This window comes from Dendrobium catenatum, unplaced genomic scaffold (genome assembly GCF_001605985.2).
Source record: "Dendrobium catenatum unplaced genomic scaffold, ASM160598v2 fragScaff_scaffold_231, whole genome shotgun sequence".
NCBI classification, from domain to species: Eukaryota; Viridiplantae; Streptophyta; class Magnoliopsida; order Asparagales; family Orchidaceae; genus Dendrobium; species Dendrobium catenatum.
Window position 1 is genome coordinate 3,040,207 of NW_021318693.1, and position 26,583 is coordinate 3,066,789.

Here is a 26,583-nt window from a genome sequence, read left to right on the forward strand (position 1 = left end):
CAACACTTAACTTAATATTAAGTTTCTCTTTTAAAGACCAACATTTTGCACCATAAAGTATTATAAGTTAAACCATCTTATAGAATTTTCCCTTATGTTTGAGGAGAACTTTCTATCACACATGTCAGATGCATACCTCCACTTTAACCATCCAACTTGAAATTTACTAATAATATTCCCATCTATTTCACCATCACTCTACACAATAGACATAATATGTCTAAAACATTTATTCTTATTAATGACTTGATCAACAAAAGTCAAAGTCCCCCCAAAGGAACAATTATTACTAAAATTACACTCCATATATTCAATTTTAGATCTACTCAAACGAAAACCTTTAGACTCTCAAGAACAATTATTACGTCCTCCGACTGGACGTAGAGGAACGTCCGGTCGGAGGCAAATTCCCGCCAAAAAATGAGTTGTACCGAGCAAATACCGAGCAATACCAAACAATAACGAAGAATACCATCATTTGAAGACCCAATAGCGAGTTATACCGGGCTTTACCGAGCAAATACCGAGTTATACCAAAGTTGTACCAAGTTTTTCTAGAAAAAACTCAGTACAACTCGGTATTTCTCGGTACAGCTCGGTATAACTCGATATTGGTCTTCAGAAAATGGTATTCCTCATTATTATCAAATAATACCTAGTTGTACCGAGCAAATACCTAATTTTTTGACGGAAAATTACCTCCGACCAGACGTTCCTCTACGTCCTTGCACCGGACGTAATAAAAGTTCCTAAAATTGACCTCCATAATTCAAATCTACCTTCAACTCCCTCTCGAGTCTTATCAACAAGAAGAATATCATCAACCAAAAGCATACACTAGGCTACAACCTCTTGCATATGTCTAGTGAGAACATCCATAACTAAAGCAAAAAGATATAGGCTTAAGGCTGATCCTTGGTGTAAAAAGAAAATTAAAAAATCTTAAATTAGCTTAAAAATAAATGCAATCTATCAATAACACATCTTTTTTAATATCACAATCATCTTAAAACAACCCCAAAGGTTTGAAAACCCATTCAGCCCAAATTCTAACATATTATTTTCAGATTAAAAAAACAGTTAAAATCTTTCTAATTTCCATATGGCGTATTAACCTGCAATAAAAATCCTAGCCGGACGTCAAGCAACGAGAAGTTTTTTAATTTTGAGGTGAAGACTTCAGCATTCTAAAGAAAGCATCCTCCCATGGCCAAAAGCATAAAGCCACTTCCACAGATGGTGGAAAAGCTTAGCAGAAAAACAGTAATTTACCTAATAAAATTTGAGGTGCCACAAACTAGCCATTAGAACAGATTTTTTTGAGTATCGAGTCACACCAGATCACATAGAATTCAGCAACATATGGGAGCAAAAACATTTAGTTTGCACATAAGCACTTCAATTTCCAATAAAAGGTTGAAAGAAAAACTACACTCCATGAGTGTAATAATTCATAATGTGTAATATAAGGCAGGAAGAAGCTAAAAAATATGAGATTTCTCTATGCACGTTTGCAACTACATTATGTATGTTGAATTGCAATACGGCAGCGGTTTAGTAAGATGCTGCAGGTCTACTATGTTGAAATCTGTTTTTATTAGATAGCACAAACTGACTTGTTGAATGATCAATAACTCAGCCATAAATCTCAATGCGGACCATCTCTGGCTCAGAGATGGAAAGCAGCTTCCAGAACTTTAATTTGCATTTAAATCGGCATCTTAGAGTAAATGGCACCAAATCTACAAAGCAAACACACATTAAATGAGCATAATTTTTGTTAACTATATTAATTAAAGCAAATAAACAAATTATTTCAGCTGGCGTAAGAAATAAACAATAGAATGTCAACAAACCTGCTTGTCCTTTAATTTCTACATGCCTCGTCTCACGAAGAATGAGACAAAAAAGCGCAAAACTTTTGCTAACGCAACAGATTGTTAGTTGTTGGATCAAATTTCCTCAATTTTCATAATACTTCTAACAATTACCAGAAAATGGAAAAACAATGGTGATGAGGACATCGTCAGCATTTTCGACGCCGGAGATCGACGGCCATGAGCATGACTTGTATTTTGTCATTTTATGTAGTAGCGTATTTTATTTTGATGTTTTTTCGCTTTTGCCCTTATGGGCATTTAGTCGCTTATGTAGCCCGGAAGGGCATTTGTGTCATTTCTTCTTTTTTTTCATTTTGGCCTATTTATATGAGGCCTCATGCATTGTAATTTCAGTTTTGATGAAATAAAAATTTACTACTATGTGTTCTCTTTGTGAGTTCAAGAAGATCTCTTGGTGAGTTCTTCACCCTCCTCGATCTCTTAGTGAGTTCGCCGGAGAAGACTAGATCTCTTTGTGAGTTCTAGTTCGTGCTAACTAATCTTGTGGAAATTCAACGAGAAGACATTTGAGGTTAGTAAATTCGTAGTCGTCAAATCTTCAGAAGATTCCATCTCTTCCTCCTTGCCCTTTGTCGCCGCTTGCTCCAAGCAACCCTAGACCGCCGGCCACCTTGCCCATCCCTTCCTATTTCGCCGGCCAGAAAAACAGCCACCACCGGCCGGCCACCCGCCGGCCAGATCCACGCCGGCCAATCTAGCCGCCACCTTCCATACCACCGGCCCCCTTTGGTTTTCCCCTTGCACATTTGAATTTTCCATAATTACCTTACTAATTGAGCCAATTAATTTGGGGAATTAATTAAGGGAGTTACACTCTTTTGAAATTCAAATTCCCTCCTAATTTTTATTTAAATTAGGGAGTTACATGAGACAATTAAAATCTGAAATTAAAAATCAGATTTTGATTAATTACTAGTGGTCCCCACCTACTTAAGTCTCAAACATCTCCCCTCTCTACATGGCCGGCCCTCCCTCCTCTCTCTCCCCATTTAATTCTCTTTTAATCCACCTTTAATCCCTTCCCTCCTAGCTTAATTTCAATTTCAAAATTTTGAAATTGAAAATAAATTCTCTACACTTAAGGAAATCTGAATTAAAATTCAGATTTTGTGTTCTTCCCCCCATAGCCTCACCCGCCCAAGTCTCCCCTCACGGTTCTCCTCCCTCCCCCCCCTAAAATCTGTTGTATACTCATGCATTCCAACCAGGGCAGCCTGCTGTCCTGCACCATTGGAGACCTAGAATTGCTGTCCAAACACCTCCAGCACCCTATAGCAACTGTCCAAGGCTTGTACAAGCATTATATGTTGCTGTCCAGAACTCCTTAAAGGCCAAACTGCTGTCCAGACTTCTCCTATCTGCTGCCTCGCATTTCAAGCATCTGAAACCTGCTGTTTAGGAGATTTGGAACATGTTTTCTTGCTGTCCAGCCTGCTAGAAGGTCTCCAAACACTGTCCGGACATTCCAGGCCGCCGAATACACCTTCAAGAAATTGCTGGCAAGAATTCCATACTCCGGCCACCTATCCAAGAACGACGATCCAAGGTTCCTTCTTCCTCGGAGCGACCTCGATTCTAAGGTGGAGACTCTTCTTCCGCTAAAGCCTAGACTAGTTGAGCGTATGGGCTCCAAAGGTGAAAGTTTTCATTATTAAATTGTGGACTCTTGTTACCATCGTAGCTTTACAATTATTCTTTGTGTTTCTTGAATTGCTTGGTTGATTGATCTTGCTCTACCTTGCCTAACCAAGTTAAAGAACACGAATTCCAAGGATCAATCTTTTGCTATAAGTGATAATTTTGCTTTGGGATTATTTGTTTAAATTGTTCTTGTTAATTTCTTAAAGTAACTCCATCATCGCATGTACGTTTCACATCAAATGGTGAATGGACAACTTATAGAAAGCTAAAAGTCTATTTTACTAATATCTTTCAGCAGTCAAAATGATCAAATTCATACAATTGCAGTATGTAATCAATAAAACATGAATTTGATGCCTACAATTTAAAGAACTTGAAACATTAAAATCAAAACTATCTTCTCATGCAGTTGAGACTATCCACTAAGATAATCATGACACATCTAATTGATATTCAAATTATTGTCAAAGTTTGTGAAGTCATGCAGCTATTTTGAATGATACTATTAAATAATTTGGATATTGTATTTAAATGATAAAGGCATCAGGTTTGGATTATCGAAATCAACCCCACCAATATTCAAGCCATCAAGAAGACGATTCCACACATATTTCTTTGGCATCCTTCTTATGCACATGGTGATTCATCCCAAACCTATCTAATAGGCAGCAGCCCTTCTCAAAGATAATGAAGAAGGATGCTCTATTCATTTGGGATGAGGTCTTCTATAACATAAAACAATAACTATTGCATACCCCAATTCTTGTAGCACCTATTTCAAGAAAAATAATAATTCTAACACAACTACCATGAAGAAGTCGTTAGTGCCCCAAAACAATGAGAACGAGAAGGACAAATTCCTCTACAAAATAAGTTGAAAGCTAGTGAAAGCAAAAGCACGCAATTTCCCAATAGAAAATCACAAACATATATTGATCTTCGTTGTTTAGAAACACTAGCCCAATATGCTAGCCCATCTAGTCAACATCACATGCCTCCTAACAGCATTTAGCGTTACAACAACAACAACAACAACAACAACATCAAGCCTTTAGCCCACTAGGGGGTCAGCTGCATGAATCCTTTTTCTCCATTGTGCTCCTGTTAAAAGTTAAATTTTCATTTAAATCTAGTAAAGAAAGGTCATTTCTAATATTTTCTAACTAAATCTGTTTAGGTCTACCTCTACCTAACATAAATCAAATCTAATATATCTACTTTCCTAACCGGGTCATCGGAAGGCACCATTTTATGTGACCAAACCATCTAAGGAAACTCTCTCTAATCTTATCTTCCACTAGAGCTGCTCCAACCTTCTCACATATATGCTCATTACATACCTTGCCTCTAAGAGTAAAGCCACTCGTCCACCTGAGCATCCTCATCTCTGCAAAACTTAACTTAATATTACGCTTCTCTTTTATTGATCAACATTCTACATCATAAAGCATTGCAAGTCTAACCATCTTATAAAATTTTCCCTTAAGTTTGAGGGGGACTTTTCTATCACACACTGCATTCCTCCACTTTAACCATCCAACTTGAATTCCAAAAATAAAAAACCCATCTATTTCACCATCACTATGAACAATAGCCCCGAGATATATAAAATGTGTACACTTATTAATAACTTGATTACCCAAAGTCACAATCCATATATGCAATTTTAGATCTACTCAGACGAAAACCTTTAGACTCTAAGGTTGACCTCCATAATTCAAGTTTACTTTCAACTCCCTCTTTAGTCTTATCAACAAGAAGAATATCATCAGCAAAAAGCATACACTATGGTAAAACCTCTTGCAAATGTTTGGTGAGAACATCCATGACTAAAGAAAAAGGTAATGGGCTTAAGGCTGATCCTTCATGTAATCAACCTGAAATAGGAAAATATTTGGTCAAACCACCTTGTGTTTTGAACATAAGTAATAGCTCCTGCATATATATTCTTAATGACTTGAATATAAGCATTATGAAACCCTTTCTTTTCTAGAACTCTATATAACACTTCTCTTGGAACTTTATTATATGTTTTCTATAAATTAATAAATATCATATGTAGAACCTCCTTATTCTCTCTATACTTCTCCATCAATCCTCTCAATAAATATATAGCTTCCATAGTAGACCTACCTGGCATAAATTTAAATTGATTTTGAGAAACATTAGTATCACGTCAAAACATAAGTTCCATAACTCTCTCCCATAATTTTAGAGTATGACACATTAACTTAATTCCTCTATGATTCGCACAATCTTGTGCAACATATTTTTTCTTCAAAATAAGAATCAACACACTCATTCTCCACACAACTGGCATCTTTTTAATCTTTAAAGTAGTATTAAAAAGTTTAGTATGCCAAGAAATTCTTTCATCTCCTAAGCATTTCCACACCTCTATTGGAATAACATCAGGTCCAATAGCTTTTTCACACTTCATTTTTTTTAAAGCCCCTCTAACTTCACTTTACTAATACAGCAATAAAAATTAAAAATCATTATTTTCATTTAGGTTACTAAGATCACTAAAGTCAACCGTATTCTCACAATCATTATTGAAAAGTTTAACAAAATATTTCATCCACCTTTGTTGAATATCTTCTTCTAATAAAAATACTTTTTGATATTCATACTTAATGCACTTCACTTGAACTAAATCCTTACTACTCTTGTCTCTTTATTTGGCTAACTTATACATATTTCTTTCACCCACCTTAGCACCTAATCTATGCATATTGCTTTCGTAGACTCCTTACGGGTTTCTTTATATCTTTCCCTATTATTAGAATTTTTAGATCTAAATCAATTTTATAACAAATCTTCTTATTTTTAATCTTTTCTTGCACATTTTGATTCCATCACAAACTATTTTTACTATTAAGAGCTTTTCCCTCTGATACTCCAAGTACATTCTTTGCAATATTCTTAATATCGCTAGCTACTTTTTCTTATATAGCATTAGCTTCCTCTTACACAAACAAATCTTAACATCAAGAATCTTACTCTAAAAAAATATTTTAATTAATATTTTTAAATGCCCCAATCTAATCCTAGAAAAATATTTTATTTTATTTTTTATTTTCTGCCCCTTCATCTTAAAATTTAAAACTAATAAGCGATATTGAGTACATAAACTTTCATTTGAAATAACTTTGCAATCTTTGCAATATAAACGATCCATTTTTCTTATAAAAAAATAATCAATATGAGTTTTATTATAACCATTCTTATAAGTGACGAGATATTCATCTCTTTTCTTAAATAAACTATTAGCAATTATAAAATCATAAACTAAAGAAAAATATAATATAACCTTACTATCTTAATTAGTCATGCCAAACACATAGCTACCATGAATACTTTTAAATCATCTAACTCTCTACCAACATGTTCATTAAAATCTCCTCCAAGAAAAATTCTTTCTTCAAAAGATATATTTTGTATTAAATCTTCTAAATGAACACATACCTAAACCTAGTTGAGATGTATAAGCAATTATAATATTAATAATCTTAACATCAATAACAATCTTTAAAACTATAATTCTATCTCTAATTTTATTAATTTTTAAAATATTATCCTTAAAACTCTTATCTACAATCACACCTACATCATTTCTAAGACGACCTCTACCACATAAATTAAATCTTAAAATATCAATCTCCTTAGCATTCTCTCCAACCCATTTAATTTTCTATATGACACTAACTTAATTTCTTTGTAATTCACACAATCTTATATATCAGCTTTATTCTTAAAAATAAGAATCAACTCAATATTTTCCACTCATCTAAGTTCATTTTAGCTTTCAAAATAATATTTAAGATGTAGTAAGCCAAAAAATCTCTTGATCTCCAAAACGTTTCCAAACTTTTATTTGAATATCATAAGCTCTTACTATTTTTCACACATTTTTGTTCTTTAAAGTCTCTCTGATTTCAATTTTATTAATATTATGATAAAAATAAAAAAAATTGTTTATTATATATTTATAATTTATTTAAACATTGTCATTACCAGGTCGTAAGTTCTGGAGGAAAAATATTGAGGGTTGTGTTAGATGATCAATAACTAGCATAAAACTTGTCGAATACTCATGATATGAATTCATAAATATATTTTATTAATGCTAGGGCGTTCCCTTGAAGAAACACACTGTATGACCTGAATATACTGACAAGTGTGCAAGGGCTGTTGCACCGGTACTCGGGTGCAATGTTAAATAGGTAAGGGTTTCCATATCATGGACAGATGTGGCAAAAGAAGTTAGTCCAAGTAATTAAAATTAGGATAAAAACTTAGAATATAGGTTCCCTTACAAGCAAATTAATGAAATTAATAAATATAATGATTCAAGTCATTAAAGATATGTACACAGGAGCCATTATTAGTGTCAAACACAAGGTGTTTGAACTAAGCATTTGGCAATTTTAGTTGGATTATATCAAGGAATAACTTTAAGCTCATGTATTTTTACTTCAATCATGTATCATGGATGTTCTCACTAGACATTTGCAAGAAGATATACCATAGTGTATGCTTTTTGCTGATGATATTATTCGTATTGATAAGAATACAAAGGGAGTTGATTAAAAACTTGAATTATGGATATCAACCTTAGAGTAAAAAGTTTTTCATTTGATTAGATCTAAAAATGAATACATTGAGTGTAATTTTAGTTGTAATAAAACTAGTGATGGGATTGTGATATTGGGTGATCAAGTCATTAAAAAGTATCTTGAGGTATAGTTCAAAGAAATAGTGAAATAGATAGGTTTATTATTAGTAGAATTCAAATTGGATGGTTGAAATGGAGGAATGCATTGGACTTGACTTGTTGTGTAATAGAAAAGTACCCTTAAAAAATAAGTAAAAATTTTATAAGATGGTTAAACCTGCGATAGCTTTACACTTAGAAACAAAATGTGAGACGTGTTGAATTCCATTTTGTTTCGTCGATAATCGAGAACCGTACTATACGCCAACGATAGGCAGAGAGTACGAGAAGAGAATGTAATAAAGTATGAATGTGAAGAAAGAAAGAGAGAAGTTAAGAGATTGTATGAATCTAGACTTAATATTTATTATTCAGGTCAGAGATACAAGCAGGTGGAAAGCTGGAGCTTTAGATTACAAAGAAAGAAATAACATTTCTTAATTTTTCCTCCAATGATTCTTCCTTGTGGTCTCTCTCTTTTGAGGATGCTTTATTTGAAACTATTAAAATCTTTCTTCTTCTTCTTTCTTATCAGTCCTCCCCTTTTTATAGAGTCTGGAAAGTTGCATAAGGTACATCTTTGACATTATTATTGTCTTGTCGGTCTATGTTGTAAGTCGGTCATCGGTGTCGAGTGGAACGGCGATTGAGAGGGGCTAGTCAAATAGACTTATGGAGACTTCTCGTCCTTGGCTGAGAGCTAGTCCAAAAGCCCTTATTGAGATAAGGGAAGAGTGGGTATCATCGAAGTGTAGTTAAAGAGCTAATGTAAAATATTAGGTCATTCAGTGGTCGCTCTATTGTGAGGTGAGAAGGGCGACTGATGTCTTAACAACGCCTATAGATCGATCTGGTTGCAAGAGATGTCTGCAAGGTCGCCCACATGGGAATCTCAATTCTAGTTGAGATGAATAAAGATTTTTCTGTCTGAGAAAAGAACTTTTGAGGTTTCCCTCGCCTGAGAGTGACTACTTGGAAGAGGTGGTTGATGCTGGTTCACCATGCTCAAGTGGTAACCACCTTTCCAGCTCCTGAGTGAATCCCTCAAACGAAAAGCTCCAATAGAGGAGTAAATACTCCTTTCCCTTGATTCAAACATAAACTATAAGACACTTATGAACAGGTATCTGCACAGGTATTAATGATTATACAATTGGTTACTCGATTTATGAAACTCTTTAAACATCGGATGTCGAAAAGGTTCGATACTTCGATAAGTGAAAACCAAAAAGAAGAGCACGAGTAATTACTAATTTACTACCCAATATCCTTTATGATTTGTGTTTCCTCATATAGACTAGATGACCTCATCTCCAGGTATCTTTAAAAATATCAGCTTCGGGTCAAATAAATGTTTTCTTTTGCTTTTCAACTAAGAGCCTCTCTTGGAATTCGAGCTTCTCAAAAGGTTGCCAAGAAGGCATGAGTAACCGTTGGCATGGAGGCTATGATCAAGGAGGTTATGCCAAGTAGGTCCATTGTTGGAAAAGGGGGGAGAGTGTTTGTTGACTCGATCGATCTGACTAAGTTTTTTGCCGAAGAGAAGCGAGCTGAGGTAGGGGAACCAATTGTTATAAGGGATAACCAATCGCATGGTCTGGCTATGTGAACAAAGAAGACAATTGTTCCTATGGTCCTGGCTGTGGGAGGCATTACTTATGAGGCAAAGGCTCTGACAATGAGGAATATAATCCTTTTCTTTTTGGAAGTGCACAAGGGAGCACGAGTGAGGTACTTCAAAGGAGGTGAGTGTGCCAAAGAGGGAGGCAGTTGTTCTGGAAATTGTTGTAACTACTGAAAGAATTGAAGGAGCTGCTAAGGGGCGAGCTGTAGATAAGGCGCCTGGGAAGCCGACGACCTCTCTCTCGTATACCCTCTTTACTGACCTCATCTTTCCTTCGAAATGAATTTCGATAGATGAAATTATTAGAAGGTTAAAGGCTCTGGAGTCAGTGGCCAAGTTCAAGGGTGCAAGAGAGCTCAGTGTTGTTGAAGGGAGGGTTGCAACAGCGAATGACGCGCCGACTGGAGAGAGGCAATGGCTTCTTTGGACGCCCGGCTGACGATTGTGTGGGACTGTGCAATCTCGATAGAAACCGAACAGTGGTCGTTGCTTAATCAGACCAAGCGGGACTTTTTTGTGGGTGTTCAGTACATTGTGGAATACCTTAACCGAATGGAATGTCTAAGACTATGGCGAAGGATCATGTACTAGAGCAAGCCAGGCGTATTCCCCTTATTGGTTGATTTATACCTTTCTTTTCTTTTTCCATGATTTGTTTTGTCCATGAGTTTAGACGTGTTAATTCTCAAATGGATAGTCTTTGATTCCTGCAAAAGAAATTAAGAGGATTTTTTCAATTCCATTGAATGGGACGGAGCGGTAGATGCATCGTGGATTTTGAGAGTGGTTGTGCAATTACTATGAATGAGCATGATATGGCCTTTCGGATTGTGCAATGATGAGAAAGAATAGTGAGATCTTTCATCTTAATTTTTATTTTTATATCTTCCATTCTTCCAAGTTTCAGATTATGACTTCAGGATGTCTGGTTTGTGCAAATGAGAGGATAAGTTACTTGACAAGAGTGACTTGTCCTAGACTCACCTGATTGAAGAGTACGCCGAGTATGCTTTCAGAGCATAAAGCTTTTCAAATGTCGATTTCGTCGCCAAACCGGCAATGGAAAATGAACATATTAACTCTATGTTAGATGAGGAATTGGTAATTCCCGATGATCATCTAAATCTTGGGTTGTCATTTCCCCTGTGCTCAATAAAGGAAGTTTTGATTTTTTATGGGGTGGTTCCCACATAATTACTGTTGAATTTGGTGGCAGGAGTGATTTCATTTGCTTCTTTGCTGCAAGAGCGCAATCTGCCATGGTCTCTGAATCTATTTAGACACGTCTTTACAGTATAAAGGCTTCGCAATAGAGTTTTGTCCAATTCTCGCATTCGACGGGCAGAACGATAGGCCTAGCGAACAAAGTACGAGACTGAAAAGCAAAGTTTGTCGTTGTTTTGAGCACTCGAATGGAGAGTGTGTACTGCTCGGATATCATTGTGGAAGAAGTTACCTCTTTCTAAGCTTTCTAATGAGAGGGCGGTATTGTTGGTGGTGAAGAATGAAACACCGGTGGTTCTGCACCATGTGGCTTATCAAAATATTTTCAAGAATTTCTATGCTACGTTGTATGTTAATTCTTGAAGTGACGATATCGTTGATTGGTTCTGATATTTTATTTGTCTATTGCAGAGGGAGTCACAAGGTATACTTATCCCATGAATTCGTCATCGCAATCCAATGTGACGATGGCGATCATGAGGCCAGGGGATAAATCCTCTTTGGTCGTAGGCAAAGTTGATGTGAGAGTTTGTCCGAAGAAGAGAACGAGCGCAGAATCTGGCCGAGTTCCAAGGTTTTGGTGGCTAAGAAGACACTTATGTCAAAGGAGTAGGGTCATGCTAGTGCGCCCTTAAAGGGCAACGATGTCGTGGGCCTTCCCAGGGAGGAGGTGGTGTCTACCAATCTGACCATAAGAGGAGAAGAGATGGCAGTAGCGCGTAGGAGAGAAGAGCTGACGACAGGTGTTGATGCTCTCAATGGCTCCAAGGGCTACATCTCGTCGGGTGGCGACGCGGCAAATCCTTCTGGTAAGAGCGAAGTTTCTAAAAGAAAAGATGAAGGTGATGAACTAGTGTCTAGGTGGAGTTTTGATACTAGAGATATTATCCTCAGCCCTTTGATGTAGTGACTTATCTCAAAGATGGATCCACACATCTTGATTTGCTCATCAATGAATTTAATGGCAAACTCCTAAAAGAAAGTTTTCCTTTTGGGAATACATTACATGGCATCAATTGCCAATCTTGGGAAAGTAAAGGTGACCAAGAATTATATTGAATATGCCTTATTTGAGGAGAAGAAAGTCTACTGTGAGAGAGTAAGTTGGATGAGTCGTATTGGAAAAGAGATCGCCCAGATGCGAGATCAACACCATTTTGAACTGGATTCAATGAGAGCAAAGCTGCGTTGTGCTAAAAAAGGGAGTCTCCCCTCAAGGTCATTTGGTGTCATTGTCTTGTCGATTCCAGAGGCAACCATGTGCTGCCTATTGCGAAGCTTGCCGCAAAAGTGGGAGCATACCCTTAGTGGTGTAATGCCTATAGTCGCCTATAGTGTTAGGGATCTTTAAAACCTACCAACTATTATGGACTCACATGATACTCATTGTAGAGTATGTCGCAATGGGTGAAGTCGGCCAATTGTGGCTGAGGCATTTTGTTGTAGAGAATGGCTAAATGCATGTAGTCGCCTATAGTGACGGGGCACTTAAGACTAATCAATTGTTAGGAACTCACATGCTACTTATTGCGGAGCTCATCATAAGGAGGGAATCAGCCAATAGTAGCTGAAGTGTTTTGTTTTGGACAATGGCTAGATGCCTGTAGTCACCAATAGTGCTAGGATACTTAAGACTTGTTAATTATTAGGAACTCGAACGCTACTCATTGCAAAACTTGTCGCAAAATGGGAAGTCGGCCAACAGTGACTGAGGCGTTTTATTGTAGCCGATTTTTCGAAGATGATGTGACTACGATCTTTTGGCGGAATAATGCAAATCCTGCCCATACAATGGCAATAAGTATTTTCAAAAGGTGTATCGAATTAGCCTAGGTGGTTAGTGGCACATTATGCGTTTTTTCAAAATCTTGCTAATTTGATGAGTCATTATGCCCAATTATGATTACTGACATAACTCTTCATGTTCTCCCCCCTATAAATAGGATGGAGGCGTGCAAGATGCCTAAGCAAGTATACTGATGGCTTTTGTGGAAACAGTAGGCTCTTTTAGGCTTGTCATCGAGAGTGAGCTTTTTTGAAGAAGATAGGAGTAGCTTCAAGCTTTCGTTGGCTTGGTGTTTTGCCTTCCTACGACATTGGGAGCAAAGAAGAGGAGAAATGAAATGTGTTTTCTTTCCTAATGTTAGTATTCAGGCGTAAATGAATTTTCACATAAGAATTGACTCAGCACTCCATGTTTTGGGAGAGATAAAGAGAAGTGTTAAAGTGTGGATGCATTAAAGCAATAGGTTGCTCCATCCCTCTTTTGATCTCTCCATTCTTTATTTTTCTATATTTTGTTCATTAGTATTATCAGAGTAAGCCATAGAAGGTCTGAAATTGGATCCCGACTAGTTATGATAAGCTGAAGGCTTGGAGGCTAGTTCGCCTCTTTGGATGAGTTGGGCGAGGTCATCCTATTCACCTAACTCACCTAGTTGGGACACTATTGCAAGAGTATCCAATCTCCTCATTTTTAAGTAGGATAATGTTCTGAAAAAGTTCATATCGAGTAAAGTGAAATGGGAGTAGAGGTTTCTCGCCTATTTCGAACCTTACTCGATAGTGTTTGTCGTTCACTCATCATGTATTCTTAGATCGAGCCTTTTGTGCGAATAAGTGTGAATGTTTGCAATACAAGTAATGTAACAGAAGTTACTTGTAATGCCTTACAGGCATGAAAAAAAAAGTCATTTTTTATATGTCTCTTTTTATGGGAATACTTATTTCAGTAACGTGTGTGTTTCACCACTTACTTGGCAATGTTTAATATTTGATGACTGGTTTTGTGAGTGAGAGCAAGTTCAGCAAAACTTTAGTGCTCTAGTGACCCGGCAGGAATTTAGTGACCAATATTACAAAAAGATGACTTTCTTTCATGTTGGAGGTTCTAACATTCATATAGGTCTTGAGTGCTTAGGGGCCTCGACTTGCCGCAGAGAGCAGTCCAATCTTTTCCTTCAACTCTTTCAGCTCGAACACAGGGGGATTTGACAATCTCGTGTTGCTCAAGTGATCGCAGTTATTTATAGCAAGGTCAATTCGATGTGATAGGACAAGCTTCGCCTAGGAGGCTCCTTCTGAGGAGTTTTCATTACAAGGCTTGGGTATAGACTCAAGAACCCGAGTTTCCCGAGAATTTTGGAGGGGTGATTGTTAGGCAGGTGCCTGATACGCCTTAGTATCAAAAACAACCAACAAACCAAGAGAAATTCAGCAAACCGTAGATTTTTATTGATAAGAAATGAAATACGAACGAGCAAGATACAATGGCTATCTTTCAAGAGGGGGACCTTCTCTCCCAATATATAGACGCCGCAAGAATCTCTCAAAAAAATAATGGAGAACAAACACTCACAAAACTCATCAATGGCATGATCCCAAACCTTACTCCAAACTTCCCCTTAAATAGCCCAAGCCACAATAACACAAATAAAATCTTCCTAAATAATTAAACATAATTTAGGAAACCTTCCTAAACATCATAAACACAATTGGAAAACTTTCCTAATTAATAAGACATTCCTAAACATCATAAACACAATTAGGACACTTTTCTAAATGATTAAAACATTCCTAAACATCATAAACACAATTAGAAAACTTTCCTAACAGCTCCTCTTTGATTCCTCCTCCTTACCTAACGAATTATATCTCCCCTAGGCCCCACAAGGTGCCCTTCCCAGGCGTATCAGTGCCTCTAATGCTATAATTGATCGTGAGATTTTTTTATGAATAGAAAATGATCTTTAATAGAGAAAATAGTAATAACATGGAGCGAGAGAGGACAAGTACTTACTTTATGGATAAAATAGTTTGAGGTCGTCAAGGCTCCAAGTCCTTGGCATTTCGATTCTGTTTTGGGTCAATAATTGGTAGGCTCCTAGGCGGCCTATCTTTTGATGATGTAGGGACCTTCCCACGTACTTGCTAGTTTGCCAAGAGTGGCATGACGAGCAAATGTGTCTACTTTTTTAGGATCAAGTCGGAAGGTCTTTTCTTTGACATGGAGTTTGTAATACTTGACGGTTCTTCACTTCACTTCTTATTTGGAGCACAAATTGTGCTCAGTGCTCTTATAGTAGGTCGGTGGCTGTCTGTAAGCCTTCTTGGCGGGATACATTTCATTCGTTAGGTTCGGCGATTGTCTCATGGGCCATGGCTAGCACCCTTTGGCTTAGCAATTCAAGCTGTATTGGTAGTCCAACTTTGGTACTATGCAAGAAAAAAGGGTGTATGCCCTATAACTATTGATGGAGCCGTTCTGAGAGCCCATAATACTAAAGGAAATAGTTCGACCCACTTCCCTTTGGCACCATCGATCTTTTTCTTAGGAGCTTGAGTATAAATTTGTTGGCACTTTTAACCTATCTGACAGTTCGTTGTTGGTGAACAGAGGCAAACTTGAGGCAAATGCCTTGAGTGATATAGAATTCTTTGAGGCTTTGGTCGGAGGATTATGGTCTGATATTTGTATTGATTGTGAAAGGAACTCCATGTTGGTAGATAATGCCGATCCAAATGAAATTTCAAACAACGGAAGACGTTAAACGGGCGAGCGCCTTGGCTTCAATCCATTTAGTGAAGTAGTTGATCATAACTAAGATGAATCTTCTTTGCCCTGCTGATGGAGGGAACGGGCCTAATAAATCCATTCCCCACATAAAAAATGGCCAAGAGATTGTGGTCAAGTGCAACTTGTGGGAAGGCTACAGTTGCATTGGGGCGAACTTCCACCATTGTAGACATTTTTTAAAAAAATCTTTAGCATCTCTTCTTAAGGTAGGCTAGAAGTATCCCTATCTAATAGAAGCAAAATTGGGAACAAAAGCATTTTTCCTTAACGAGGCAAGGATAAGCCTTGAGGTAAATTGATCTATAAGCCTTGAAATAAAATAATAATAATAAAAAAATTAAGAATAATTAAATATGACATAAATCATCAATATATTCACTTAGTTTATCATCATAAAAACAAACCGCAAAGTCATATGATGAAAAAAATTAATTATTCTAAATAACAAGACTTCTAATAGAGACATGCAGATGACCATTTGTCCTTGCTCTTGTGCTCAGATGCTCTGGAATATGAGCTTGTAAGCTTTCACTCAACTAGGACTCACTTGGCCACAACTCTCATACGGCAAACCTCCTCGCACTCCTGCACCAAAAGGGATACAACAACAACATCAAGCCTTTATCCTATTATGTGGGGTAGACTACATGAATCTTTTTTCTCCATTATGTCCAATTAAGGGTCAAATTCTCATTTAGATCTAATAAATAAAAATCATTTTTAATATTTTTTAACCAAGTCTTTTTAGATTTACCTCTACCTTTGATGTGAAACGATCATCCAAAGATGAAATACTTGATGAATTTGCACGCTTAATTTTTAGAAAGAACAAATAATTATATATTTATAATTATTTGAACAACGATATAAAACATTAAGAGCGGTAAAGCGAGCTTTAGGCTAAATCACATACAAAGGAGTTAAGATAGTAAAACATTCAATTTAATCTAACGACTCGTACATGATTGGCTTTCAACGATGAATCCCTAAACTAACAGGGAGATTAGTCGCTACAAGAAGATCCTTCACACAACTCTTCTAATTACTAGGCTTTAGCGGAGAAGCATTAACATGATCGTCATGAATTTACTAGACCACAATTGAGAAGCACTTCGAAGAGAAAAGAGTCGCGGAAGTGTTTACCCAAAGACAAATGGTGTCAAAGTGTAGTCCGTTGGGTAGCCCATATATCTGTCGGTGGTCTTCCAAAGTGCTGGACAGCAGGATATCTTTGCGGGCATAAGGGGACCGCAAGTTATATGCTGAAATCTGAGGACAGCAGAGAAAAACCTACCTATAGGAATTCTGGACAGCAAATTCAGCCTTCCGACGGTGCAGGACAGAGCCAAAATCTGAGAGAAATCTCAGGATTCTAGGCTTAGGAGCAAGGGAAATTGAGAGGGAGAGGTGGTCGGGTAAGAGAGGAATCCAGGATTTACTTCCAGAAATAAAAGAAACAGAATTTGGAAGGATTTTACAGTAGTGGGGCCTTGAGGGGATTTTCGGCCAAAGGGAAAAGTCTCAGGTTTTGGAATTATTTCCAAAGAGCTTTTGATTGAATGAGGGAAGTAATTAGGAGCATTAATTGGCTCTTAATTAGGCAAAGGAAAAAGGAAGAGGGGGGGCCTAGGAGAGAGGGAGGGAGAGGGGTTTCATTTCAAATAGGTGGGCCCCAATTAATTAAGTGAATTAATCCCTAAATCTGAATTTAAATTTCATATTTAAAGCTGCAATTAATTCCTTAATGACGGGAGGAAATTGAAGGGGCATTTAACTCCTAATGCAAATTTGAATTTTGGATTTGAAACTCCCTCCAAGTGACCTCTCCAAGCTGGAGGCCGACGGCCTTCCCCTTTGCCACCACCTGCCCGCAATAACCCCTCCTCCATCCCCTCCATTTTCCCTCATTGCATTTGATTAGTTTCCTAATTTGGAGAGGTCACTTGGAGGGAGTTTCAAATCCAAAATTCAAATTTGCATTAGAAGTTAAATGCCCCCTAAATTTCCTCCCGTCATTAAAGAATTAATCGCAGCTTTAAATCTGAAATTTAAATTCATATTTAGGGATTAATTCACATAATTAATTGGGGCCCACCTATTTGAAATAAAACCCCTCTGGCCCTCTCCCTCCCTCTCTCCTAGGCCGGCCCCCTCTTCCTCTTTCCTTTGCCAAATTAAGAGCCAATTAATGCTCCTAATTACTTCCCTCATTCACTCAAAAGCTCTTTGGAAATAATTCCAAAACCTAAGACTTTTCCCTTTGGCCGAAATTCCCCTCAAGGCCCCACTACCATAAATGCCTTCCAAATTCTGTTTCTTTTATTTTAGGAAGTAAATCCTGGATTCCTCTCTTACCCGACCACCTCTCCCTCTCAATTCCCCTTGCTAAGCCTAGAATCCTGAGATTTTTCTCCGATTTTGGCTCTATCCTGCACCATTGGAAGGCTGAATTTACTGTCCAGAATTCCTGTAGGCAGTTTTTTCTCTGTTGTCCTCAGATTTCAGCATACAGCTTGCGGTCCACTTATGCCAGCAAAGATATCCTACTGTCCAGCACTTTGGAAGACCACCGACAAATATATGGGCTACCCAACGGACTACACTTTGGCACCATTTGTCTTTGGGTAAACGATTCCCCGACTCTTTTCACTTCGAAGTGCTTCTCAATTGTGGTCTAGTAAATTCATGACGATCATGTTAATGCTTCTCCGCTAAAGCCTAGTAATTAGAAGAGTTGTGTGAAGGATCTTCTTGTAGCGACTAATCTCACTGTTAGTTTAGGGATTCATCGTTGAAAGCCAATCATGTATGCTTCGTTAGATTAAATTGAATGTTTTACGATCTTAACTCCTTTGTATGTGATTTACCCTAAGCTCGTTTTACCACTCTTAATGTTTTATCTCGTCGTTCAAATCATTATAAATATATAATTATTTGTTCTTTCTAAAAATTAAGCATGCAATTTCATCAAGTATATCATCTTTAGATGATCGTTTCACATCAACCTTTCTTAACATTGATTAAACCTAATACATCTAGTCTCCTAACTAGGTAATCAGAAGGCCGCCGTTTTATGTGACCAAACCATCTAAGGCAAATCTCTCTAATCTTATCTGCCACTGGAGCTACTCCAATCTTTTCACGTATATGCTCATTTCATATCCTGCCCCTAAGAGTAAAGCCACTCATTCACCTTAGCATCCTCATCTCTGCAACCTTAACTTATTATTAGGCTTCTCTTTCAATGGCCAACATTCTGTGCCATAAAGCATTGCAGGTCTAACCACCATTTCATAGAATTTTGCCTTAAGTTTGGGTAGTACTTTTATATCACATAATAGGCCTGATGCAATCGTCCACTTCATCTATCCAACTTGAATTATACTAGTAATATCACCATGTATTTCACCATCACTCTAAATAATAGACCCAAGATATCTAAAATGTGTACTCTTATTAACGACTTGATTGCTCAAAGTCACAAACCCCCCACTAGATCTATTACTACTAAAATTACACTAAATGTATTCGGTTTTAGATCTACTCAAACGAAAACCTTTAGACTCTAAGGTTGACCTCCATAATTCAAATTTACCTTCAACTCCCTCTTTAGCCTTATCAACAAAAAGAATATCGTCAGCAAAAAGCATACACTAGGGAACATACTCTTGCAAATCTCTAGTAAGAACATCCATGACTAAAGCCAAAAAAATATGGTCTTAAGGATGATCCTTGATGTAATCCAACTGAAATTGGAAAATACTTGGTCAAACTACCTTGCGTTTGAACACAAGTAACAACTCCAGCATACGTATCTCTAATAACTTGAATATAAGCATTATTAATCCCTTTCTTTTTTAGAACTCTCCATAGCACTTCTCTTGGAACTTTATCATATGCTTTTTCTAAATCAATAAATATCATATGAAAATCTTCCTTTTTCTCTCTATACTTCTCCATCAAATCTCTCAATAAATGTATGGCTTCCATAATAGACGTACTCGGCATGAATCCAATTTGATTTTGAGAAACATTAGTAACACGTCGTAACCTATGCTCCATAACTCTCTCCCATAGTTTTAAAGTATGACAAATCAACTTAATGCTTCTATAATTTGTATAATCTTGTGCATCACCTTTATTCTTAAAGATAGGAATTAGCACACTCATTCTCCACACATCTGGCATAAAAAGGGAGGCTTGACTAAATTATGCGTCAAATGGGGGTAACTAACCTAATAGAATATATATTAGCTATAACATAAGATCTATTATATTAGATGCATAATATATTAACAATAATTATTTTTATATTAACTTATTGAGCTACATGCCTCAAAGTATATATCCAAATTAAAAAATGTATAAGCCTCATTGATAACACTTGGGGACAAGCCTTAATGAGTTTTATGTGTGCATCATATTGTTGGATGCCTTGAGGCATGCACCTTCATTTTCATTTTAAACAATGCAACAAAGTGTTTCACTTTGAATATCAATTATAATCATCTCCAATAACAAATACCAAAGATAAGGATGAAGCATTGAACTTTTCATGTATACTAACTAGATTATAACCTCATTGCTCACTTCAAAATTATATATATATTGCTAGTCACTATCCAAACATACATATCTATCTTCATAAAGCTTCAATAAGCCCATGAAACATTTTATTCATTCAACAGACTAAATCAATTCTTACAATTCTTAATTATATGCCTTCTAAAATCACATAAATAACCTTTCTTTGTTCTCTATACTTTTCAAATCAACACAAAAAGTACCTATATAATGATATTCTTAGCATAAAACCAAATTGATAACTCAACTGATATGATTCTCAATTCCTTATATTCAACTACACTCTCTTAACTACATTGAAATACTCATAAACATAATTCCCCTATAATCGCCAAGGTCTACATCTTTTTTGTTTTAAAATTTTGATACAAAAATATTACTGCTCCGATCTGTTGACATCCTCTTTGTTTCTAAGATTATTAAAATGATTAGTTAAATCATAAACGTCTAACATCTACCATAACTCTTAAAATCTTATGTGATATCTCACATGAAACTAAAGCGTTGCGGTTAAGCATATTCTTCTCTCAAATTCAACTTTTAGATTAATTTAATAATATACTTTATAAGATAATTCCACTTGAATCAAACACAAAAGTTCTAGATGAGCCTGAGCCAACACTCATGAGAAAGAGGTTTGAGTTGAGCTCAAGTCGGTCCAACAATCTAAACTAAACCAATATAATGAAGGTAACTTCATCTTTCCAATTAAAAACAAATTCTTATGGTAAATTTTCATTGTTAACATGATCAAATCTAATTTCTTCTTATGTCAAGTTAGATCTTATACATGTTTCATCAAGTTTTTTATTTTTTTATTTTTTTATTTTTTTATTTTTTTATTTTTTTTATACATGTTTCATCAAGTTGTGTTTTGGTATAGGCGTTAAACCTATTTATTAAATGAAAGCATTCATGTATTGCATTCTTTACACTGCTAAGTTATAAACACATAGCTATTACTCTAGGTTGCATGGTTCAATGTTCTCTAAAAATTACCTTATAATTTTATTATGAAAATCATTTCTAAGATAACTCTATTCATAATTTAGTAGCTCAACTTCAGAAAAAAATTTGAAAATTCTTCTATTTCTTGGAGTGTGTTCATTATTGGAAAATCCTATGCTATTGTTAAATAAAGTCCTCACCTTCAATTTTATCATTCATTCCCTATTACTCCATGAAAACTGAATTATCAAACATGAAAATTGATTTATCAAACTATCTTCCACTCCAACTTAAGAAGATAAGCACAAACCATATTTATGATTTTTTCCTCCAATAATTAACCTAATAACAATCCCTCTAATGGTTAACACTAAACATATTTAAATAAACAATTTTACCTGACAATTCTTTATTCTCTACTAAATGGAAGACAACTAAAGTATTAACATTCCTTGACATATAGTAGCTTTCTAACATTCCAAATGTCTTCTAATTCTAACCCTTAACATTGAGATGCCTTTTCTAGGATGCAGCCCTTAAGTGACGCACGATAACTTAAACCAATTGTGTTAAAAAGTGGGAAAAGAGTTGGCTTGGACATCAGTGATGTATCAGAACATGACTTAATTGTGCTGGAAAGTAAGCAAGTGTTTACAAGATTTAGAACTAAAATTTTGATTTGCAACATGAAATGTAAGGACTTTGAATGAAAAGATTAAAAAATTAATAAACAACGATTACTAAAATAATAAATATTTATTGTTTAGAGGAAACCAAATGGAAGGGAAAAATATCCAATGATAATGAGATAGATTACAAGTTATTGTACGTTGAAATGTTTCATAATAGGAATGAGTTTGGGTTAGTATATGTTAGAGGGTTGAAAGATAAAATTATTCAATTGAACAGACCAGTGGTAAGGTGATTTTTATTAAGATAATTATTAATGATAATATCATAAATGTGGTTAGTATTTATCATCCTCAAGTAGGATTAAAAAAGTGATAAAAAAACAAGCTAGGTATGAAATGGAAATACTACTATGAGTACCTGAAAAGGAAAGAATATTTCTTAGAGTTGACTTAAATGGACATGAATTTCAAGTAGAAAGATCTATGAGATGATTCATTTTGAGTACTATTGAGTTAGAAATATAATGGAAAAAACTATACTAGATTTCAAAATAATCTATTATCTTGCAATAGCGAAGACATGCTTTCAAAAATAAGAACACTTAGTTACTTCAAAAGTGAATCACCAAATTACAAATAGGCATCTTTTTATTTTGACAAAAAGAAAATCTTTTTAAGAGATTGTATGGTGAATCCAAAAAAGAGTTTATTCACACAATATATAATGTGATGTATATCTTAATCAAAGAAAACAATCAAAACAACAAATTGCTCTAAAATACGGTAGTGGAATCTAAAATGTGACAAATTCTTAATCTTTCAAGATAAGTTGTTAAGAGAATTAAAATAAAACTTTTTAGTTGAGGAAAACGTGATGTGGGATAAATTGATGAATTCCATTAGAAAATTTCAATAAAAGCCTTATAAGAATGTAGAAAAAGAACATAAATTAAATAGTAAACTATAATGAGGGAACAAAGCTTATTAAAAAATTGTGATTTTAAAGAAAAAATTTATATACTATTGAAGCAAATAATGATAGTAAGAACCCCAAAAATCTTAAAAAGAGCATAGTGAATAAAATAAAAGTTATATTTTTTGTATTATTTATATAATTAGATTGATGCTAGAAAAAAAGACAATCAAAAAGAATAATTAAGCCAAAAGATAACTTAGCTGGAGATTTTGATCAAATTAGATGAATTACATGCAAAGAGAATAGAATATTGTTTATATATGAAGCTATAAGCAAAAGTTAAGAATGCATCTTTATGAAATTATTAAATGAGAGCTTTAAGTAAAATGAGCAAAATAATGAGGTACATTATAAAGTGTTAAAAAAAGTTAAGGGGCTATTTGGTTGCCTGAATTAGGAGGGTAAAATAAAACAAATACATATATTTACTAAATTTGGCTGTTTGGTTAATTTTGAGCGGAACAAAAGGAAATCCTCCGAAGCATTAGGCGTGTATTACGGGAGGCGGATCCTGCGACTTCGAAAGCCGCTCAAATTGAGCGGGTTTGAAATTCTTCTCTTGAGAACCAGCCTCGTGCGATCTCTCCTGCGAAGAGCGAAGTCGAACAGCTAAGAGGGAGCCAAAGTCGAATAGCAACGAAGGAAAGGAAGGAGCGATCTGTGCGGTATGTCGCTCTCGTGCGAATGAACGAAGTCGAACGACGACAAGGGAGCCGAGAAGCGACGGTGCAATCCATGCACCCCTTGCGAATCAACGAAAACGAACAGCAACAACGAAAAGGAGAAGATGAAAGGCGAACCCTAAACCCTCTCGTCCTTCCCGTCGAACAGATCAATGGCGAGAATATCCCCAAATATGAAAGGGATCCATGACAATTGGAGACCTAACTTCTTTCATCCTTTACAGTCTTACAGGTATTGTTATCAAGCAATATGAAAATCTGCTATGATATAAAATAGAGAAAAAATTGATCTGCATTTTGTGGAACTTCATATGCTGAAGTTCATAGATGCTTGTTATTTACATATTATAACCTTTTGGATGACTTCTTATATCTGTTATTTGTCCACTTGCAGTTGGTTCATCAGTCTCTGCCCTGTCAGGGTTGTATATAACAGCAATGAAAGCTGCAGGTGCAAGCAGAAGAGTTTTTCAGCTTCTTGATCGTGTGTCCTCTATGCCAAAATCTGGTGATAAATGTCCCACTAGATTAATCAAAATACTGATAACTTTATTGCTGAATATAAGTCCTGTCTGATCCATATTTATTTCTACAGCCTTATTATTACATATTTTGTTTTGTTACAGTGTAAAAGATTGTGATGTGGAACTTAATGATGTCTGGTTTGCATATCCTTCTCGTCCCAGTCATAAGGTATTGAAGGTGAGCATTCAATTCTGGGAAATATTTTCATTCCTAGCAATTATTAATTTTGACTTCATTCTAATCACGGTTCAAGGAATAGGTATAAATAGGATTTAACCTAAAAGTAGTACACAAATGGAATAGCTAGAGTAATATATTAATTGTTTTTAAGCACTGAAATGACAAAAAAATTGTTTGGAAGGATTTATAAGCTTTTTTTAGTTGCATAAAGTAGCTATAAATTAAGTTGGCTTGAAAACATGTTGCAAAATAGCTAGGATATATGTGCAGCGTTAATAAATTGAGTCAATCTTAGCAGTATCCTACAAAGCCTTACAAGGCAAATATATTGAATGCCAAGCTAGTTAATGCATACATAATTCATGTGTGTTGGCTTCCAGGAGAAGCAGTTGAATACAGTTGCATTTAGATTTCTCATTTACTTTGGATATGAGTTTTGTAGGTCTGAATTGTTATGAACCTCAGGTAATCGAATTATTGTTCAAAGCTGCAATTGAGAATATTAACCATCTCAAGAATGAAGAAGGCCTCAGTTCCTTTATGGTTTAACCTAAGAAGATTGATATCGCCATATCTAAAGAGGTTCATGGAGATGACTATCTTATGTAGTTTGTGGTAGCACAGAAGCTTGAAGAACAAGTTCTGATGGCGTTGAGAGAGGAGAATATTCACTTCATAAATAAAGACACATGTTGACTCATCCACTGAACTTGTAGTTTCTTGTCAAATGAAGAACCAAAAAGATGATGCTGGAGTTGTTAATTTCCTATCTGAAGTTCAGTCTTTTGTTTTAGCCAACACTAATTTGATTCTGCCAGTCTTGGGGGTGTTAGCTGTTGTGGTGCTTGCTATCGCATTAGTCTTTCTCCTTATGAAGAAAAAACATATTCATGCTCGTTTGGATAAAAAACATTTGAATAAGAAAAATAGATTTGTTTCCGGTGGCAGTGTGAGTTGCAAAGATTTTAATAATGAATCTCCTTATCATAATCTGACAGGACTTGCTGAGGTTATGGGTGATTCGGGTCCTACAGAAATGAGCTCTTCTTGACTGAACAATAGCTTCGTTGTTAGGCATCAGAGGAAGAAATTTTGTTTTTAATTTTTGGATTTATTATTGTTTTCTTGTCTCTGTGTAACTATATAATCTTTGGGCATTCGTTTGATAGATATGTTGCTAAAAAAGAATTGTTTTTGAAAGCATGTAATTTATTCATATTAATAGTTTTTGCTTTCAATTAAGGTTTTTTTTTTTTTTTGACATTATTTGTATTTATTTATAAATTTGTTTTATAGTATAAAGATTTTTTTGAAAAAAAAATGTTTTAAAAAGCAGCTTTAGAAAGTAATATTTTATCCCAAACAATGCCTAAGAGCCCTTCAATTCGAGTCTTATGAATGTAAAAAAAATATTGAAATTTGCAAATGGCGATGTGATAGGTTTTGATGAAAATACTAACAGATGGTTGCATGAGTATCCATGATTTCTATCAAATTATTTAAAAAAAATAGATTTTACTTTACTCTGGATCTACCTAACCAAACAAGGAAAACAGTTCTCCTGCGTTTATTTTGCAGACAGCCAAACAATCTCAACGTATTCGGAATACAGTACATTTACTTTACATTGCAATTACTTTACACTGCATTTCTTTTTCAGGCAACCAAACAACCCCTAAGTGAAATTAGCTTTGAAGACAATGAATAAAGGTAAAACTTTCTGTTCGTATGATATACCTATTAAAAATTCATGAGCAATGGGGAATCTTATTGTGATAAGATTAATAATTTTTTCAATAATATTTTAAAAACTAAAAGGATGACAAATGATGGGAGGAGTATTTTACAACCAAAATTTAAAAACAAAGAAATTTTTCAATGTTGTGCTACGGACACCAAACCTCATATAAACACAAAAAATAGCAACCGAACAAAAGTATATATAAGTAGTTAAGATCAAGAAGGTTGAGATTATCTATTATCAAGCTGGCTTTCCCATTGAAAAAGAATGTGGGATTATCTATTATCACAGAATGTTAGCAAAATCAGGTGCTTCATGAACTTTACATGTGTAATTAACCAGATAGGTTGATTGATCATGATAATTGTACGATATGCTGAACTCAAATAAGCATTCTTCTAGCTAACTTTGCAACAAATGAAGTCATCATGCAATGAGATACAATAGGCTTGTTGATGACTAAAAAACAATATAAATAATGATGTTGGAACTGATGACAAACAATCTTTAATATATATATATATATATTAGTACTAATGGTATATGGTGAAGTGAACAAAATCTAATAGTAATTTAAACAAACTACTCTTTTTGTGATAGTGTCGATAACATCAAAGTATCTGCTTATTGC

The 26,583-nt window shown here is 35.4% G+C and overlaps 1 protein-coding gene across 1 annotated transcript in view; it reads right to left on the minus strand.

The window, feature by feature from the left end:
• Positions 1-1,288: 1,288 nt before the first annotated feature.
• LOC110115994 (chaperone protein dnaJ 49-like) overlaps positions 1,289-26,583 on the minus strand; it is a 31,039-nt gene continuing 5,744 nt past the window's right edge. Inside the window, exon 3 of the mRNA XM_020849417.2 lies at positions 1,289-1,742. The gene's annotated coding sequence lies outside the window, so the exon portion shown is untranslated. The remainder of the gene's footprint in view (positions 1,743-26,583) is intronic.